Genomic DNA, 13806 nt, shown 5'->3' with positions numbered 1-13806 from the left:
TGTCATGCATGCAGATAGAAGCCTAGCATAACTGTCCTCTGAGAGCCTTCACCCAGCAGCCGATGGATAGATTTGCAGAGACCCGCAGCCAAACATTAGGTGGAACTTGGGGAACTCTTGTGGGAGAGAGAAGATGGATTGAAGGAGCCAGGTAAAGGATGCCACAAGAAAACTTATAGAATCAACAAACTTGGGCCCGGAAACTTAACCACCAACCAAAAAGCATGCTTTGGATGTTACTAGGCCCCCTACATATAATGTAACAAAAGGCAGGTTGGTCTTCATGTGGGACTCTGTGGCCTGCCTTTGGGTCTCTTTCCCCTAACTGGGCCTCCTTGTCTAGCCTCGATAGGGGAAGAACCACCTTGTCCTGCTCCAACTTGATACGCCAATGGGAAGGGAGATTGATACTCATGAGAGGCCTCCCATCTCAGAGGAGAAAGAGATGGGGCTATGGGAACAGGAGATGGGAGAGGGAGAGACTAGGAGGAGAGGATGGAGAGGAAGCGGTGATCAGGATAAGCAAGAAAGAGAGAAAGAAAGAAGAAAGGAAAGAAGGAAGGAAAAGAAAGGAATGAGAAAACTTAACATTTTAGAAGGGTTATTGCGGTACCTAAAGACTCACACTGTGTGTCTCACTTCCAGGGGCCTGGAGAAATGGTAATCTGTTCAGAGGTCTAGAGCAAAGAAGAGTGGTAGTGGTAAATCCTGAGGAACATTCGCATTGTCTTACTTGGTGTTTTCTTTAGGGAATGTCACTGTCGCTGCTATTTCCTTAGATAATGAAGAGTTAATTCATCCAAGCAAAACAGATAGGGCGATATTGTAAATGTGTGAGGACAGTAAGGAAAAGGAGAGTGATTCCTTAGACAAAAGAATGCCATATGGTTTTATTGTAGATGCTCATAATCTCATCTGAGCGTCCCAATACATCTCCTCTCAGGTTGGAGGATCCCACTCTTTTCTAATCAAACTGCAGATAGCCTTTGAGGTTTAAGCTTGGGTTATAAGTCAGCCATTCACATAATGAGGGTTCATGTTTGGTTTTCAGTAACATAAGCTCCGTGACTCCATGAACATAAATCCTTTCTCAGGGCATACTTAGAAAAATGTAAAGACTTAAGTATATATAGATCTTGAAAATCCTGTCTCGGAGCCCTTGCTTTTCTTTGTAACTGTTTTAAGTGATGTTAGAAGCAAGCAACCTGCATCATATTCCTTAGGTTTCCAGAAATGTTCAAGTGTTAAACACACAGTCACTACACCCTTTGTTCTTATAAGTGGTGAGTCACAGTGTCTAATGTGTTTATCGTATACAATTTTTAAAAACACTTTACTACAATACATTGTTAGAGATTTCATTAATAACAGGAGAATCTTTAGAAACTTTAGGTATAGGCAGGCAATGTAGACAGCTAGCTCCAGAAACCACCAAACCATTAGAGAAAATTATCATTGCAAGTCTGTTTCTTGAGAAACACTTACAGTACAAAAATTTTGTGTTAACAGGATTCTCAGGATTCTCCTTAATAGTGAGTGTGTGTTGTGTATGTTCACACATATATATATGTACATTTGTATGAGTATGTAGAAGCCAAAGGATATTTTTGGTTGTCCTATAATATCACTCTGCCTTATTCTCTTGAGACAATAGGGCTCAGCCAGTAGCCCTAGATATCTCAGCCTCTGCTTTCTATACTGCTGGAATAATACATGGACACATGGTCATACCCAGATTTTTAAGTGGTGCTAGGGATTTGAACTCAAGGCTGTATGCTTGGATAACAAATACTCCTATGCAAAGAGCCACCTCCTCAGTCTTAGGTGGTGTTCTCTACAGGAAAAATATACACTAGAAGTAATATATATCGGAGATGTTATAATATAATATGTAGACATTATTAAAGGGAGGTTTACAAGACTGGCTTACATCATAAGACCTAGGCAGTTTCATAGTACCTATCTGCATGCTGCGAAGGTCAAATCTCTAAACCTGGTAGCTGCTCCACTTAGGAAGTTCAGTTCCTCAGTAGTCTTGATCTAATGGTGAAGGCTTAAAGGATCCCTGCAGAGTTGCTTCTTATGAGTGTCATTGGGATGCTAAAGAGGCTGGAGTCTGTTGTTACTGCAGAACCAAGGCTGTGCCACTAGATGCACTTTCTCAGGAAGTCCAAGCTACTCTTTACTGTCTCAGCACCAGGCTCTGAGAGCTAAGATACTCATAGCAGGCACTGCCCTTACATACTGTGGTTGAAGATTGTTAGCTATTCCCTTCTCTGACACAATACTTGATATAAATATCTTGGAGGAGGAGAGAATTATTTTTGCCTGTTGGTTTTAAAAAGCCAGAGTTCCTTGTATGTGGGTTGCGATGGGGCAGAAAGAAGTTCATGTCAGAAAAAGCATGGAGGAGAAAAGCTGTTCATCTGATCCTGACCAGGAAGCAGAGAGAAAGTGTGCCTTTGTCAGCAGGCTTGCTCCATGTGTTCCACCTGGGCCTCCAGAGCATTGAATGGTCCTGGGTACATTCAGGGTGGGATTAATGCCCTAATCACCAGAAGCCATGAAAGACAGAATAGAGATGTGCTTTTCATATATTTTAGGCATCTTTAAATCCCATCAAGTTGAAAATTGAGACTAACAGTTATAATAATAAGATGAGATAAATTATGCAGCTTATTTTCAAAACTCTGATTGTTTGAAAGGTGATAGAACATTTTTGCTGAATCTAGAAGAGAGGGCTAAAACAGAAATTAAAAAAATTAAGTATAAAGAAAGCAGGTTTAAGTGAAATTAGTGTGGCTACAGCGCAACTGAAGGGGAATCCAATGGGTTGTCACAGGGACGATGAAGTAAGCCAACAATTAAATGACATAACAAACTTGACCTGTGAGAATGCCACTCTCCTGATATGTGGAGAACAGATTTGAAGGGATGATAGATGAAGCAAGAACGGTTCTGAGCAGGGAGGGCAGTAGTTCATGTTAGCACAAATAAAGCATAATAAATGAGAAACAGTTGATGAAGTTCCAGATGCTCCACAGAAGGCAAAGTAGGAGATACTGTTATGGTCTGTGTACACTAATAGGTAAGAGATGGTTTGAATACTGAGTAAGCAAATGGTTACTATGTGTTAATCACCGTTACATTCAGACTTAATCTGCATTAAGTTCTCAGGGTGAAGTGGAAAGGATGAATGCTATACCTCAGATCAAACGGTTGTATTAAACTGTCTTTTCATATATAAGACACACATATATGCACAAAATACTTTTTAAAAATTCACTAGTTTTAAAGGCCTTCTCTCTTTCATTTAATCATATCCTTTATTAATGCCTCCAAAAGATAATCACTGCCATGAACTTGACCTTTGTTTTTAAATGATGCAATTGGCCTCTGCTCTCCTCTCCCCCTCTGTCCTGTCCTGTCCTCTTCTCTCCTCTTCTCTCTTCTCTTCTTGTACCCTCCCCTCCCTTCTTCTCCTTTCAGCTTTTTCCTTCTTCATCTCTCCATTTCTTTTCTCTTTCTCTTGAACTCAGCTCCTCTATGATTCACCCTACAGACTCCCATTCTCATGCAGGTATCCACTGTGCAGTCCAAGCTTTCTTGACCTTGCCTGCCATTCCCCATCCTCTAAAGGACTTGCGTTGTAGATACGCATACTACGATGGCCAGTTTGACCTATTCATTTGCATGTAAAAAGTTCGTATCATGGATTTAGCTGTGACTTAAAAATTTTAGATATTTTTCAATCATTCCCCGTGTTGGAATAGAAAGCTGTGCATTTTACCATGTATATTGCTTTGCTTTTGTTTGAGATAATGTCTTACCATGTAGCACTGGCTGATCTGGAATTTTCCATGTGACACAGACTGGCTTTCTGCTTAAAAGTTCCAAGTGCTAGGATTAGAAGCACTTGTTGCCATGCCACACAGGATATTATATACTTTTTTTCTTTTCTTTTCTTTTTGAGATAAGGTCTAATGTACCCCAGGCTAGACTCAAATATGCTATATAACTCAGGATGACTTGCAGTTGCTTTGACTTTTAAAAATATGTATACATTATTTATTTATTTTGTACATGGATGTGTGGTATTTATATGCTATGTGTGTGTAAAAGTCTTAGTGTGGGCATTTGAGTAATGATGGTGTGTGTGTGTGTGTGTGTGTGTGTGTGTGTGTGTGTGTGTGTGTGTATAGGCCAGATATATAATGAGTTGCCTTTCTCAGTTAGTACTCACATTGTTTTATGGGAAAAAAGGTCTCTCAATAAGCCTAGGATGCTCTGATTCAACTAGACTGGCTGGGCAAGAAGCTCCCAGCATCTGCCCGTCTCTCCCAGTGCTGGGGGTGTAGATATACATCTTTACAGGAGTGCTGTAAATGTGAGCTCCCCGTGCTTTATCACGGCACTTTATTGAGTTAGATATGTTCTCAGCTCCTAACTGTGAACTTCTGGTCCTCTTACTTCCATCTCCTGAACCAATTGGCATTATAAGGACACTATATGGAGAACAAAATCGGTATAATTAATGCTAATCCAACCCCAACCACTGATGCCATATATTGTAGGGGCAAAATTAATGCCATATCCCATATGTAATTTATATTCTACAATTAATGATGATCTGTACGGGAACTTGTCCTCTAGTTGCCCTTCTCCCTGCGTTGTGGGAATGACACCTGCCAACACTCTCCAGAAACTGCACTGGAACAATTAGATATAATTAATGCCCAATCATCCTCTGAGATAAAAACAACTTCCCTTGGAGATTCAGCCTCCTGGACCGAACCTGCCTAAAGGACTACATTCCTGAGACTCACGACCCACATTTACGGTTTTTTCCTTACTTCCCTGTGACCCCCACCCCAAATTACAGTTTTTCCTTATAGACACATTACCCTTGAAGCTCCAGTATCACTCTCCTATCCTGCTCCATCAGGAAGGACTGTGATCTGAAGCTCTGAGCCCATAATACAAGACCATGTGTGTTTTGCATCGGTATTGAGTTCTGGTGGTCTTTTATGTGGGGGGTCTCATGATCTGGGTAATCTTGGCATAACATTGTGTGTGTGTGTGTGTGTGTGTGTGTGTGTGTGTGTGTGTGTGTGTTGAATGTCTGTGTATCTGTGTATATCTGTGTATGTTTGTGTATGTCTCTGTGTGTCTGTGTATGTCTGGGTGTGAGTCTGGGTATGTATTTATGGTGAGTATGGAAACATACTTACCTATGCCAGTGTATCCAAGACTGAAAAACCATCTCCAGTGAGTGAATGGGTAGTAATTTCCAACTAGCAGATGACAAAAGAAATAGAACTTATACAGGGAAGAGAATGTTTCAATGTCAAGCCTAAGTGGTATACGTCAATTCCAATCACATTTCATTTGCCAGAACTCAGACAAATGGCCCCACCTCCACTGAGCACTAGCTAACAATCACACTCAAGTTGCCTGGGCACGCATAGAATCTTCCATAGCTGGTTTAATGCTATTGAATAAAAGTCTAATTGTTCTAGTCATTGTAATTTGACATAATTGGCCATGGGGTTACATCATTGTGGCATTACAGTAAATTAGGTAATATCCTATCAAATTGAAAACACTCTTGCTATGACTTTGAAAGAGAAATGTCACCCTTATTCCACTCTCTCCCACAGTATCAGATCCATCCAGAGAAACTAAATTCTTCAAATTGCCATAAAATCTGTGGCAATAATTATGAGGATGATAGCAGTAACTATAATGGCATTTATTATGTTCTAAGTCAGTGTCTGATACTATGCCGAGCACTTTATGTGTCTCTCCTACTGCAATTTAGACAATAAACCAGCAAAGACATAATATTGGTATCCCCATTTCAAAGATGAGCCACAAAGACCAAGAATGAGATCATGGTCTTATGTTTGGGACACCACCAGTCTTGATTCTCAGCCTATGACATTGAAAAAGGTAATGCCTCGTCTTCTATTCTGTGCTGTTCCAAACTAAGTCATAGGACTTAGTCCTACAGAAACACCCATGATCTGAAGTGTTTTATCAGTATGCTTTCTCCTCTTTAATAACAATAAGAAATGAGTTTAAGTCATTGAAAGCCACTAAACAGTTTCAGTGTTGGGGAATCTTTTTTCAATAAGAAACTTGGATATTGCTGTGCGTGGTCAAATTGCTAAAATTCATAAGTGGCACAAATAATTTGACAATAGCAATCCTGTTGTGTTTAATGGACGTTCAGTGCTAGAAATCTGCCTCAACAATTGTCCTCCCTGGTAAAGCTGCCAAGCTGAAACAATAAAGGGTTTTAGCTGCAAAGTGAGGTTTTCTGGAATTACAATATTCCTTTTGACCTCTGTGATGACTAAATGCTATTTAATTTCTTCCTTTTATTCACGACAATGAAAATAAAAATGGAAGCATGCAGGGGCAGAGGTAGCATTTCCTTTCAAAGCCCTAGGGAGAACATTAATACTCCCTAGGGTGGGGATGCTTTCAGTTTGGTGTGGGGAGGGCTTATTTACTGTAATGCTATAGGTGTCTTCTTCTTCACCAGTATCACAAGAGCTATGATGTAACACCAGAGTCAATCATTTCAGATTATAGTGCCTGGAACAATTAGACTCCTGATGCCATAGTAGCGAACTGAAGAATTGAAAGGAGGCTGAAATGGAACTAGTTTATAGCTGGCTGAAGGTAGCTATACAGGAGCAGCATGACAGCTGTCTTTCTCAAGAGCTGGAGCTTTTAGGTACTGTTACTGCTAATTACTTTAGGTGAGGAACACTATAGCTGTCAAACTTCACAATCAACTCTGGCTTTGAACTAGCTCAAACAGAAATGCTGGAGGTGTCTGGGAAGTGTTTCTTTCACTTTCCATTTCATAAAGTGCTAAACGCAGGAATGTAGTCAGAGCCATTGTGTTCAGTCCCCTCTCCTGGCTGATTCAATAGCATTTGATCTGGTGGGAAAGGTTTTTTTTTTCTTTTTTAACTTCCTTGCTATACATAGCCTCAGCATGACCAGTGGTAAAATGCATCTCCATTGGTCCTACTCTACATCTCATTTGCCTAAATAGTTTACAGAATGAGATCACAAGCAGGAAAAAACGACAAATGAGCTTCTGACTAGGAAAAAATGTCACTCAGAGATGCTGATTCTAAAAAGTTAACCCTGAAGCTGACTCTTCATTAAGGGTTTCAAACTTTGGACCTGTATCATCTAGCAGAGTAGGTAGCCCCAGCCAAACCAAGGAAGAAAACCAGCACCTGAATTACTTCTTTATTTTATGGTAGCATTTATGGTAAAGTGCTCCCTTTACTTAGGTGCATCCTAGCTACACATGACCTCATTATTTCAAACTCAGTAATAAGTTTGTTTTGATTTCTTCATTTACATAGAGCTAACCATGGATAGATTAGCCATGCATTAATGCCCTCCTAGGAAGAGACTTTGTGTTTTCAGAAAAGAAAAGTGTAAAGTGATGAATTACCCTGGAATTTCTTTTTTTTTTTTAAATATTTAATTTCTATGGAAAAAATACAATTTTGAGAGTTAAAGATCAGTGAAAGGACATTTTTTTAAAAAACTCAACAACATTATGTAAATACAGGATTAATAAAGAAGAGTAATGTTTGCCATAACAATTTTTGTTAAGATATTAAAAAGCATTTATAGAACTACTTTTTAAAAACGTGCTTTTATTGAAAGTTTATCAAAAGCACATTTTACCCTGGAATTTCTAAGTAAGCCACAGCACGAGGGTGGCTTATGAGATCATCTCGACACCTATAAAGCCAGTCCAATGTAAGGAGATACCTTTCTTTTCCTGTGGGTAAAATAATCTCATGCATTCAATGAAATTGAAAGCCCAAGGCACTGGGACTGGAAGTCTTACCTAGACTGGCATTTCCCCTTGAAAGTGGAATATGTGAAATAGTTCTAAGAGATCACAAACACTGAAGCAGCTTGTTAAACAAGCAAATACAGGAACTTAAACAAATTCCTGGGTCTTTGCCAACTATAAGAGAGTTACCGCTGGTGCCTTTAGACAAGTGCTCCCAAATATTGTGTGACTAACAGTGGTTATGAGGTCAGTCTACCTGGGTCTTTATACTTATTACCACCAATTATTATGGGGGAAAATTGGAGTGGCTTCATTTTCCTCATCTGATGTAGGGGTGGCAATAGAACTAACCTCACCCTTTGCTATGAAAATTAATGGATGAATAATTGTCAAAGACATGAAACATGGCTTAACCCTTTAAAGATACCTGCTAATTAACACCTAAAAATGACTGATTGGTAATTGCCCCAGGTTCAGATAATCATTGTAAATGATGATTGTTGGTGAGATGTAATAGGAAATATATTTGGTCACTATATCTGGCTACTATGCTAAGCTATAATAATATGCTTTTCAATATTTCCTTCTTGATAAGAAATAATTCACAAAGAACAGCTTTCCTATTACCATAATGATTTAGGTTGGGATTCTTAAGTGATTACAGGACCTGGCCACCTCCAGAAAAAAAAATTGTGTTAGAATTTTCAGCTGCACTAGAAGGAGGCAGTGAGATTAAAAGTTATGATGTAATTATAGTTAAATTATATTAGATAGTCCCACTAGCACTGATAAACCGATTGCCAAACCTCTGGCCTGCAAAACACTGGAAAGTCCTGGGAAGGGTTAGGTGCTACCCAGAGAAGATCAGAAGGACCCTTATAACTTCTATACCCATCCTTCCCCTCCTGCCCAGTGCTTCTTTTCACTTAGATTTTCATCTGTATATTTTGTAGTATCCTACCTCATCAACAAGGGAATGCGCTTTCTGTGTCCTGAGATTAACTCAAGCAAACTAACCAAATTCATATATGGAAGGAAAAGGTCATGGGACCCAATTGTGCATCCCGTGAGAGTATAGATGATAACTTTCTGTTTGTGAACAGGGCTGAATAGGGGTAGTTGGGGAACTGATTGCTCAGTTTATGTGATATAAAACTCTCTCTGGGTAGATGGCACCAGAATACAATTAAATCATGCATCACCAAGGTAAGTTGGCATGAAAAACTGATGGGTGTATGAAGAAAACCATTCATACATTTGGTCAAAATATTCTGTGTTGAACACGGTGAAATAGCAAGAAATCAAACACAATCAGCTTATTTTCCCATAGTGTAAACACGTGGCACTAATTTGATCAGTGCATTACTTACAAAAAGCACTGGGTTCCATATGTCTACGTGTTCCATTTTCACAGAGTACACTGAGAGAAGAGAACAGCATGGGATTGAGACAGGGGTGTCATCTGGGTCTAGAAATTGATTTGTCTGCGAATACATTGATTTAGAAGAGATATTAAGAAGAAATTTTTGGATTGAGTGGAATTTTTGAAAAGGTACAGAATAAATAGGATTTTTAAAATGCTCCAATATCCGAAGACACTAGCTCCATAGTGGGCCTAAGAGGGCGAGGCTGTTGAATGACATGGGCATCAAACATACCGCACCATGACCAATCATGGCTGCAATGATACGTGAGTTCTTAGTGGAAACCCTTACACAATGCAATGAAAAGAGAGTAGTTTGATTTTCTTTGAAGAGTTTCCTCATAGCAGGAGATAAAAGCAGATATCTGTTTTCTTTGATGTTTTTTTATCCTAATTTTTTGTATTTGATTTTCCTATCAGCATTATAGAAAATATCTTTTTCCCGTAATTCTTTTCAGAGAAAGAATTATGAAATGGTATGTCCCTTGTAGATATCTCAGAACTAAGAACAGATTTCTTATGGTGGGACTGTGAGCTTTGCATTTTCCTGACTAAAGTTTTAATCCATTATGCAAAATAATGCATCCATCTTAAACCAAATGTCTGCACTCCAGTGCTTTGCTTGTTGGTTGCGTCTTAGAAGGGGAAAAGGAGGAGTGTTAAACCTCAGATAAGCAAGCACACATCTATGAACCACGATGATATCATTCAATGTCGTGTTTACACCTAGTTAGAAATAAGTGAACATCTGTGGATTAAAAAATAGAACTGTAATAGTGGCCAGCAGGGAATAAAACACTGTATTGCGCTTTGTTATGTAGATGGAAATGTGCTTTATAGAAAATGCTTTATTTGCAAATAAAACAACTAATTGCCAGCCCTAGAAATACATTCACTGAGGAGAGTCTGAAATAATTTTGAGAAAGGATTTCTTTCAATGTGGTATTAGTTAATGCTGCTATCTTTCCCCAAATCTGTATTGGTACTTCTGTACACTTTTTTTTTCTATTGGGAATAAGACCCACATATCTTTCAATCAATTAATCAACCAATCCATCCATCTACCCATCCATCCATCCATTAATCAATCCTGCTAAACAACAAAAAATGATGTGTTGGCAACACAGGCAAGGGAAGCAGTATTTTCCTACTCCTGAAGACTTTCCATTAATTATTTCTTATATATCTTTGATATGTTTCATTCATCTCTCCATCCTAACATCCCTTTCTTCCTTTCTTCTTTCACCCACTCATTTATTTATTCAAAACAAAAGAAGCTGGTATGTCTCATATAAGGCCTAACACATATACATTTTAATGGCATATTGAAAGCACTCTTAATCATATAAACCCTGTAAGATACTACTATGTTTTTAATTTTACCCTTATCTCCCTCCCTCCCCCCTGAAACCGATGTCAGTCATTTGTGTTTTCCAAAATTCTAAACCCCAAATCTTTTTCAGGACTTATCTCTCTGCAGGGCTCTGTGAACTTACAATCGAATGGGCCTGTTCTTTTAATTTATTTAAAGGAAATTTTATTATCAATTTATGTACACACGTCTCTATATATGTATGTGCAGGTATTCATGAAGGACAGAAGTTGCTTATAACCCTAGAGGCTGAAGTTAAAGGTAGTTGTGAGCTTCCCAAAAAGGATGCCAAGAACTGAACTCGAGTCCTCCGGCCCTTAATGGACCTGTTCTTGAGACTACACTTGACAATCTCTGCAGCCCTAAGCATGTATGATACTTTTTCCAGATTTCTAAGTATTCCTAGCTCACAAGGAGCATTATTTCAGAGCCTCCATTATTACATCCCTTTGTTTCCCATTCACACTGTGGCCATTCTTTTTTCTTACTCCCCTTATAATGTTACTCTGATTCCTTTGTGTATCCCCAACAGATGGGGTTCCCTCCTCTCCTTCTCCTAGGGGACAGCACTTCCTTGTCTTAGTCCTGTAATGTATGTGTTACAAATTAACAACACCAGCAACAAACCAACCAAACAAAACCACTCTGAACAATAAAGATCCCTGTCTTAGTTAGGATTTCTATTGCTGCAATTAAACACTATCACCAAAAAAGCAAGTCTGGGAGGCAAGGGTTAATTTGCCTTACATTTCCATATTGCTGTTCATCATCAAAGGAAATTAGGATAGAAATACAAATAAGGCAGGGACCTGGAGACAGGAGGTGATGCGGAGGCCATGCATGGAAGGGTGCTGCTTACTGCCTTGCTCCTCATAGTTTACTCAGCCTGTTTATAGAACCTCAAATCACAGGCTCAGTGATAGCACCATGCACAATGGACTAAGCCTTCCCACATCAATCACTAATTAAGAAAATACTTTACAGGCTTGCCTACAGCCCAATCTTAAAGAGGCATTTTCTTAATTGAGGTTCCCTCCTTTCCAATGTCTTTAGCTTGCATCAAGTTGACATAAAGCTATTGAGCACAAGTATTTAGACTTGGTTCAATAAAACTAGATGACAACACCATGTTTTCAGCAATGGGAGGAAGGCTGTGACAGTGCAGGGAATTTGTAAAAATCTTTGCCTTCTTTCTGCCTGCCCGAATGTGTGGAGAAGTAAAGATTAGGTGATCCAGGGCAGCCTGCTTGGAGACAAGTCAGTTCTTTTAGGACGAGATTAGCATGAGTGGGACTAAGACTGAATATTTATTTCATTCACTGATTTATCAATTTCAATCATTGTTTCAAAGTTGAGTACCTATTGAGAACTGGGATTTATAGTTTTCTGTGAGGATAAGTAATTGATCACGTGGTTTCTGGAATGGGTGGTGCCACATATCTGTAAATTTTAAGGAGTGACGTCAGACACCAGTGATAATGTAGACTACCTAGCAAAACTTTCTCAAAATAAAGAATATTTCTGTCCATAGGTGCTTTATATTTTTTGTATAAAGAAAACATGAAACATTAGTGGCCTAATGATTTTAAGTAGAATAAAATAAATGCCTCAAACAACAGTTGTTGGAAAAGATAGCCTGAAAGGAGAAAGTCTCAGTGGAGGGAGAACGTCGCTGAGAAAAAGGCAATGCCTGAGGAGGATGAACCAAAGAAGGCCGAGATGTGTGGGAGGAGAAGTGCTCAGCGTAAAGCATAGCTATAGTCAAATAAAGGACCTTGCAAATAGCTTAGACTTTGTTTTCCAGCTTCTCCATGGAAGTGGTTGCAAGGATTTAGAAAACAGAAGCCCACCATCTAAATAGAAGAACAGAAAGTTCCAGCTGTGTTATGAAAAAGGATCACTAGGAAAGAGGGAAGAAATAACAATATGAAGGAAGATATTATTAATATGTACAACAGTGGTTACTATGGTTTCTATCATAAATATTTTCAAAAGACCTATGTGCTAAAAGACTGGTCTATGGTGTAATTGGTAAAAGATGGCCTAGGTTAGGCTTAATGATAAAATATCACTCAAGAGGTATGCAATTCTGAAGGGAATAGAGTAGGGTCCTCAATTTTCTTTTTGCTTCTGAGCACAATGAGGTGAACAGCTTTCCACTCCAAAGTGTTCTCTGCCATAATGGTCTACTTCAGGCCCCGAACATTAAATTCAACCAACCATGGGATGAAAGCACTGAAACAATAAGGCCAAATAAATCTGTCATCCTTTTAAGTTGATTGTCTTGGGTATTTTGTCATAGGAATTGAATGCTTGACACGGGGATCAATTTAAAATGAATTATACATGAGAAGGAATGCAAACTCAGAAAGCTACAGTCCAAGTACCCAGTTCTATGACACTCTGTAAAACCAAACTTAGAGAAGTTGAGGGCAGGTAATGTTTGCCAAGGTAAGGACAAGTTGGGGAGGTCACTTAATGAAATATTTTGGACTGCTGAACAATTGCGTATCTGCACTATGGTAGCACTTATGTGACTTTGTACAGTTATCAAAAATCACAGAATTATATTCCAGAAAAGTGAATTATTTTTATATACAAATCATATATTTCTGATATAAATTTTAATAGGTGATTATAGAGGCTAAAGAACAGTGTTGGGGATCAATAGCTAGCCTTTGCAAAGGTGCTGTGTACAAAGGTATGTTCTTTGCTATCTTGTGATTAGTTTTTGGTAGAAAATAACACATTCAATAGGAAAAACATCTATCTCTATCTCTATCTCTCTCACTCACACACACACACACACACACACACACACACACACACACACACACACACCTTACTTAAAGCTTTAAATGGTATTTATTGTGCTTCAATCTATTTGAATTACCATCCCAGTGCAGGTAAGACAGACTCTATTTGCTCAGGATTCTTCAGAGGAACTACTATGTGATGTTCTTTATCATTATCTTGAAGTGGTCTTTGATAACTTCTCTGGTGTCTGTCATTCTGAGATACTCAGATCTCAACTCATTTGTTTACTGCCCCAAATCTAAAGCAAACCCCATAGGAAGTTCTTCCCTGATCCACTGGAAAATGGTGCTTCAAGACCACAACCTGTGTACTGAAGTTTGAAGTTCAACATTACCTCATCTCCCAATACTAAAG

Source organism: Acomys minous (assembly GCF_964271855.1).
Source record: "Acomys minous genome assembly, chromosome: 16".
Lineage (NCBI taxonomy): Eukaryota > Metazoa > Chordata > Mammalia > Rodentia > Muridae > Acomys > Acomys minous.
The sequence above is the reverse complement of the archived record's forward strand: the minus strand, read 5'-3'. Positions refer to the sequence as shown.